Source organism: Zootoca vivipara, chromosome 2 (assembly GCF_963506605.1).
Source record: "Zootoca vivipara chromosome 2, rZooViv1.1, whole genome shotgun sequence".
Classification (NCBI taxonomy): domain Eukaryota; kingdom Metazoa; phylum Chordata; class Lepidosauria; order Squamata; family Lacertidae; genus Zootoca; species Zootoca vivipara.
The window spans coordinates 15,026,173-15,033,688 of NC_083277.1; positions in this window are offsets into that span (position 1 = coordinate 15,026,173).

Consider the following 7,516-nt stretch of genomic DNA (forward strand, 5'->3'; position numbering starts at 1 on the left):
AGAATTTCATGCAGCCGCCCCCTTAAAAGCATGCAGGGAACCTGTCGCCCTGCAGGTGTTGCGCTGCATCAGCCGCAGTCGGCACGACCAATGGTTAGGGAAGAGGAGAGCTGTCCGGAGGACCACTCAGCTCCCTATTCCTTGGTCGCATTCAGTGACACCATTGTGAGTGATAAATTGCTCACTGTCAGAGGCTTGAGAATCAAGTTTTCTCTATTCCTGGGTAGCTTTGTCCTGGTCTATTTATTTGCAAAATTAAAAAAATTAATGTGGTACCAGAATATGTGTGTGTGTGTATTCACCATGACAGTGAACAGGATAAATCCACAATATATATATATATAAAATAAGACTACATTCATGCAACCAGTTTGAAAAATATCACAAGTCGGTAGATCAGCTTAATATAATTGGATCACTCTGAAGAGAAAGCCTGGGAGAACAAAGGAGTTTTAAGCAGGCAACTAAATGCCAGTACAGTACTGGTAGTTCATTGGGACTGCATTCTGAAGGGCATCTAGAGGTGTACCAAACTATGACCAAAATGTTGAGAATGGGCATTTTTATAAAGCAATAACATTTATTGGCAGGTTTTGGTGTTTATTATTAGCAGATTGTTCAGTCTTTGTGCAATATGTTAAATATTGTGATGGACAGATTGCAAATCTGGTGCTATATTTCATTAAAATGTTACCAGTGTGCTTTGACTGAATTAATAAGATAATGTTGCTATATCTTATGCATCCCCCCCCCCTTTGTGAGGTGTGGTTTGCTGTGGGAAAGTAGGATACAAATAAAGCCAACGTTTTAATTTTATGCTTGAGTCGCTGAGTTAACAGGGTTCTTTTATTCTACATTTTAATTATGGGTATTTATATTTTAATGTTGTGTCACTGCTTATCATACCTATAAACCACTTAGAAGCCTATTTTGACAACATTAGGAGGAATAGTGCAATAATAATTATGAAGACCCCTTAATAAAATCTTCAGGCTCCGCCCCTGATTCCTCCCTGCCACCCCCCAGGGACCCTATAAAACCAGCAGCTTTAGGGGGCTAGCCTCCCTCTACTAGGGTTGCCATATTTCAGAAAATAAAAACCAGGACACCCCGAAGGTTGTTCAGCTTTTTTAAGGAAGACCCCATAATTTGAGTGCAGGCTGATGTTTTTGCAGAAGTTCCGTAAATGGGATTGATTTTGTTGGGACTTACTTTCCATGTGGGACGCCACTTTGATTGTGAATGATAGGTCCCAGCTCCTGCCCACCTAGCAGTTCAAAAGCACGTCAAAGTGCAAGTAGATAAATAGGTACCACTCTGGCAGGAAGGTAAACAGCGTTTCCATGCACTGCTCTGGTTCGCCAGAAGCGGCTTAGTCATGCTGGCCACATGACCCGGAAGCTGTCTGTGGACAAGCTGTCTGGGTCCCTCAGCCAGTAAAGCAAGATGAGCGCCGCAACCCCAGAGTCGTCTGCAACTGGACCCAACGGTCAGGGGTCCCTTTACCTTTACCTTACTTTCCATGTAAGAGGCTTCAGCACTTCCACGAACTCTGCTCTCTGGCAGGCCATGATGAGCCGCTGGTCTTCCTTCCAACTTAGATGCTGCAAATGTGGGTGCTGGAGACTTGTCTGGGGTGCCTTTGCCACACAGGCCCCTACTAGGAAACCCACCTGTCTCACCAGCCTTGGGCAGCACTCAGGTTGACAGGTCACAGTCTTGGCCCCAACATGATGGAATGCAATTCTTCATGTATCTGAAGAAGTGTGCATGCACACAAAAGCACATACCAAGAACAAACTTAGTTGGTCTCTAAGGTGCTACTGGACATTTTTTTAATTTTTATATATATTCAAACAATAGTTACGATTCCTAAATTTGCATCTACTGTACACATGTAAAAAAGCACCTGGAAATATGTGACCGGGCGTCTTCTCTCTGATTGTGATGCATCTCCCTGCGGCTATCCTACAGCTGCACGGAACAGCAGAACAAGTGAAAAGTGTCTCTGCTAAGCTCATCTCTATCTTCTGCCCCTACAGCCACATCAGCATCCTTGTTTGGTCTTTATTCTAGCTCTCTTTTATGGTTTGCGTCAACGTCAAGGCAGTGGCGTAGCTAGGCGCTTGGCTGCCCGGGGCGGTAAACCTGAAGGCAACCTGCCGGGGGGCGGGGTGTCCGCCCCGCGCATGTGTCACGATTCACGACGCATGCACGCACAGGAGGGATACGACGTGGCGCTGCGGCGACATAGCAGGCAGCGGCGGGCGGCAGGCCTCCCCCTCTCCCTCTGGCCCTCCCTCCGCCCGTCCTTACCGTGCTCAAGACGGTTCTCACAGCCAGTTTGCGTTGGCTCCGCAGGGGCTGGTCCTGCTCACCCGCTGCCTGGCTTTCTTCAGGGCCATCGTGGAGGCGGGCGAGGGCTGCGCTGCCAGTGGAGGGCAGCTCCCCCGGCAGGGAGTAGACGCCGTGGAGAAGCTGGGTTCGGAAGTCGCCGGAGCTCTTTCCGCAGTGCACCCTAGTCTCGCCTCCACGTGGGCGGCAAGGGGCGCTCGCAGCGGCTGTCAGAGGTGGTAACCCCCAACCAGCCTGCTGCCCGGGACGGCACGCCCTGCTCCCCCCCATTACTACGCCACTGCGTCAAGGCTCTCGAGCTCATTTTTGAAAGCACTTCCCTCAGGGCTAGCCTAAAACGGGGTCGAAAGGCCAGCGACATCTGCCCTGTGCTAGAGGCAGGTTTGGGCCATTCATGAGACACGGTGAGGCGACTGCCTCAGGCAGCAAAATTCACAGGGGCAGCAGATCCCAATGCCAAACTTTATTCAAGGCCGGCCCACCCACGAGACAAGGTGAGGCGACTGCCTCAGGTGGCAGGATCCACTGGGGTAGAAGTGATTCCCGATGCCAATTTCTCCCCCGTCTTGCTTCTGTTGTAGATCATCCTTCACCCTTTCTTCCCTGGCAGGGAGGGGAGCGCCATTTCAGGGTCTGCCTCAGGTGCCAAAATGTATTGGGCCCACCCTGGCTAGAGTCTCACTGCACCATTCAGACACCAAGTCCTACCTTCACCTTCCTCTGGCTGGCAAAGAAGGAGCACGGGTGCTGTGCTACCACAGTCTGTCTGGCTTCTGTACTGGCTGCAGGGAAAGTTAATGGAGCAGGATCCCACAGGAGAGGCATGGCCTGCGGGAAAGGGGGGAGTCTGGTATGCCAGCTTGAGAGGGCTAGTGGGCCAGAAATGGCCTGCAGGCTGGAACTTCTTGTACCCCCTTCTTGTGAGGTTGCATGGAGAAAGTCACTTCTTCCTGCTGTGTGGCAGACTCAAACTCCAGACTCAAATGTCTCCCTGATTTTCTCCCTTGTTTCTCCTTATGACCTTATCCATCCCTCCCTCTCTGCTCTAGTTTCCCTTGTTTCCTTCTCCATGGGACTTTTCAGCAGGCTGTGCCTTAATCCACCCATGCCGTTCATCATCCTTCCCATGTCCTTTGCAGAAGCTTTCCTTCCACTGCTATTCTCATAATTCACATGGCAATAGCTGGCTTCCTCCACACCCCAAATGTTGAATGGGTTCACTGAAGGTGGAACAGATGAAGCCATGGGCGTAGTCAAGGGGGGCAGGGAAGGGCAGCTGCCCCCCAATCAATGAAAATCAATAAAAAATACATAGCAAACTGAGGTTCTGTCCCCCCTAACAAAGGCCTGGCTACGCTCATAGATGAAGCTGGTTTATGGTAAGTCAGGTGTCTGGATCATATAGCCCAGGGCCAGAGGCCAAATGTGGTCCTCCAAGAATCTCTACCTGGCTTCGTGCTCTAGCACTTCACTGCCACACCCAGCTCCACATCATCTGCTTCCTGAGATGGCCACCTCACTTTGCCTAATAGCAAATTGCATTAACATCTATGGCACTAGCATCTGAATAATTTAGGCACAAGGCTATATCCATCCTGTTTGGGCTTTTAAAAGCCATTAGGATTCATCAGCTGGGACTGCATTCTCTATCGCTGCTTCCGGTATTTGCTATTTACTCAGCTTGCTTTTAATACTGTCTGAATCATAACTGGATTTCTTTTGTACAGCATCTTTAGGACACTTTTATACTGCCATTAAGAAAGCAATGCTCAATAAATTAGGGTTCCCATATTTCAAACTGTGAAGATCTGTTTTTGAGCTATTTCTATGGGAAATTGGCAAAAATGGCACAGCCAACATGGGCTGCCATATGTCTGGATATTTCTGCACATTACACACACACACACACACAATTTCCGTCCGGACACTGCTGCCAACCGCAGTATTACAGATATGTCTGGGGAGTTCCGGACGTTTGGCAAGCCTAAAAAAAGAAGCACCCTTAAGGCAGGAGGGAAGGCATTCTTTAAACGTCCTCAGGTGACTGGGAAAGGGAGGAGTTATGGAGCTGTGTTTGCCAGGTCAAGCCTTGGCATCTCGACCCACACTCTGAAAATAGATCAGGAAGCAGACAATAGGAGAGAAATTTGTCTGGCTAAAGGGACAAATGGTCGAATTCCAAGGAATATGGCTTTGCATCAGGGGTGGGGAAACTGTGGTCCCCTGGATGCTGTTGGACTACAATTTGCATATTCCCTGACCATTGACCATGGATCCAGCCCTGGGGAAAGCGTGGGGAACGTTTGCAGGACACATGCACACACTGCAGCCGACACATTTAACATGTCTGCGACACACCGCTTGGAAAGCTCTGCTGTAGGATCACGGATTCTCCATCTCTTCTTTGTATGCAGCCAGGTTTAGTAGCTGTTCTTATCTGTTTTAAATCAGTTTTATATTCTGAACTGCCCTGTGATCCTCAGTTGAAGGGTGGTATAGAAATTTAACACCACCACACTGCGACCCCCTTTTCCTAGATATTTCCAGTGCTTTTTTCCTGGGGGACAACGCATACCCCTAAACATTTTGTGAATCTAACAGGAGAAGAAAATTTTAACTTTCTTCAACTAGCAGAGTGAATCGTCAGTTCCGTTGCTACCCTCAGTCTCGGCCTCATTTCCTGAGTCTCAGATGGAAGCGAGCGTTTAATGTGTGAAGTAGGAGTTGGAATCTAGCAGAGTGATTGGTCAATTTCGTTGTGACCTCCTTCGATGGTGGCTTCATGTCCTTTCCCGGTGATTTTCTTGGGTCAAAATGAGAGTACTGTACCCCTAAACATTTTTTAAGGGGGGGGGAAAGCACTGGATATTTATTTTAAGTATTTCTGGGAGTTGTTGTTGGACTCCAGCAACACACACCAACCCCAGCCAGCAAAGTCAGTGGTTAGGGATGACAGTAGTTGTAGTCCAGCAACATCTGGCCCCAGGTGGCCCATCGCAGGTGCAGACATAAAAACAATGGTGACTATGTGGTGTGTTACTACCAGTATTTCCATGGAACGAAGTACAAAGAGGAAAGCAAATATTTGAAAACAAAAACTTCGTCTTTTTATTTTTATTATAATTATATTATGTATATATTGATACCTTGTTCAGCTTGTCTATGCCAGTTAGCCTTTTTCCCCGACATACTCTATTTTATATTTTAAGAATTGGATGCAGAGGACGTGTTTTTGCTGCTTCCTGGTATGGCTTGCTACTCAAATGCAGCTTGGATAAAAGTTTTTTAGTTCTAAATTGGGAAAGGAGTACGACAAGGTTGTACATTGTCTCCCTGTTTATTTAACTTATATGCAGAATTCATCATGCGAAAGGCTGGACTAGAAGATGAATCCCAAGCCGGAATTAAGATTGCCAGAAGAAATATCAACAACCTCAGATATGCAGATGACACAACCTTGATAGCAGAAAGTGAGGAGGAATTAAAGAACCTTTTAATGAGGGTGAAAGAGGAGAGTGCAAAATATGGTCTGAAGCTCAACATCAAAAAAACCAAGATCATGGCCACTGGTCCCATCACCTCCTGGCAAATAGAAGGGGAAGAAATGGAGGCAGTGAGAGATTTCACTTTCTTGGGCTCCTTGATCACTGCAGATGGTGACAGCAGTCACAAAATTAAAAGACGCCTGCTTCTTGGGAGAAAAGCAATGACAAACCTAGACAGCATCTTAAAAAGCAGAGACATCACCTTGCCGACAAAGGTCCGTATAGTTAAAGCTATGGTTTTCCCAGTTGTGATGTATGGAAGTGAGAGCTGGACCATAAAGAAGGCTGATCGCCGAAGAATTGATGCTTTTGAATTATGGTGCTGGAGGAGACTCTTGAGAGTCCCATGGACTGCAAGAAGATCAAACCTATCCATTCTGAAGGAAATCAGCCCTGAGTACTCACTGGAAGGACAGGTCGTGAAGCTGAGGCTCAAATACTTTGGCCACCTCATGAGAAGAGAAGACTCCCTGGAAAAGACCCTGATGTTGGGAAAGATGGAGGGCACTAGGAGAAGGGGACGACAGAGGATGAGATGGTTGGACAGTGTTCTCGAAGCTACCAACATGAGTTTGACCAAACTGCGGGAGGCAGTGGAAGACAGGAGTGCCTGGCATGCTCTGGTCCATGGGGTCACGAAGAGTCGGACATGACTAAACGACTAAACAACAACAACAAGTTCTAATTCCTGGGCTGTCAAACCCCTTCTCCCCTGTGCTGCATTTGTTGCCAAAGCTCCAGTCGGGATTGAAAGTTTCCTTTCAGCCATATTTTAATATTTATAATTCAATAATTTAATTCTATTAATTAACACAATCTATCCCAATTAAAGTGATGCAGGTGGCGCTGTGGGTTAAACTGCTGATCAGAAGGTTGGCGGTTCGAATCCCCGCAACGGAGTGAGTTCCCGTTGCTCGGGCCCTGCTCCTGCCAAACTAGCAGTTCGAAAGCACGTCAAAGTGCAAGTAGATAAATAGGTACCGCTCCAAGCGGGAAGGTAAACGGTGTTTCCATGTGCTGCTCTGGTTCACCAGAAGCGGCTTAGTCATGCTGGCCACATGACCTGGAAGCTGTACGCCGGCTCCCTCGGCCAGTAAAACGAGATGAGCGCTGCAACCCCAGGGTTGGTCACGACTGGACCTAATGGTCAGGGGCCCCTTTACCTTTACCCCAATTAAAACACAGATTTTACCAATGTGATATATAACCACTAGGTGTCACACATTCTCTTTTTAACATAAAAAAGAAGACAGCAAGAGTTCCCAAATGCAATTCCAACTACCCAACAACAGATGTCCTTCTCCCCCTCTCCTCTATCTCTCCCTGTGTAAAAACACTTCTTCTGTTGGACTAGCTGTCCCCAAAACAAATTTATGTCCGCACAAAGGGAAGGCTATTTATAGACCTTCCTGTCATATTCTATAGCGACATACACAACAGGTGAGAAAAGAAAGCCTGTAAGATGGCTTTGCTTTGTGAGTTTCTTTTCCTACATCAACTACGATACCTAGAAATAAAAAAACAGGTTCAAACGATCACCCCCTCCATAGTTAAGGAGCAAGGTACCCTTCACCCAGGAATCAAAACCAGCATTAAACACACAGGTCAAAGCAAAA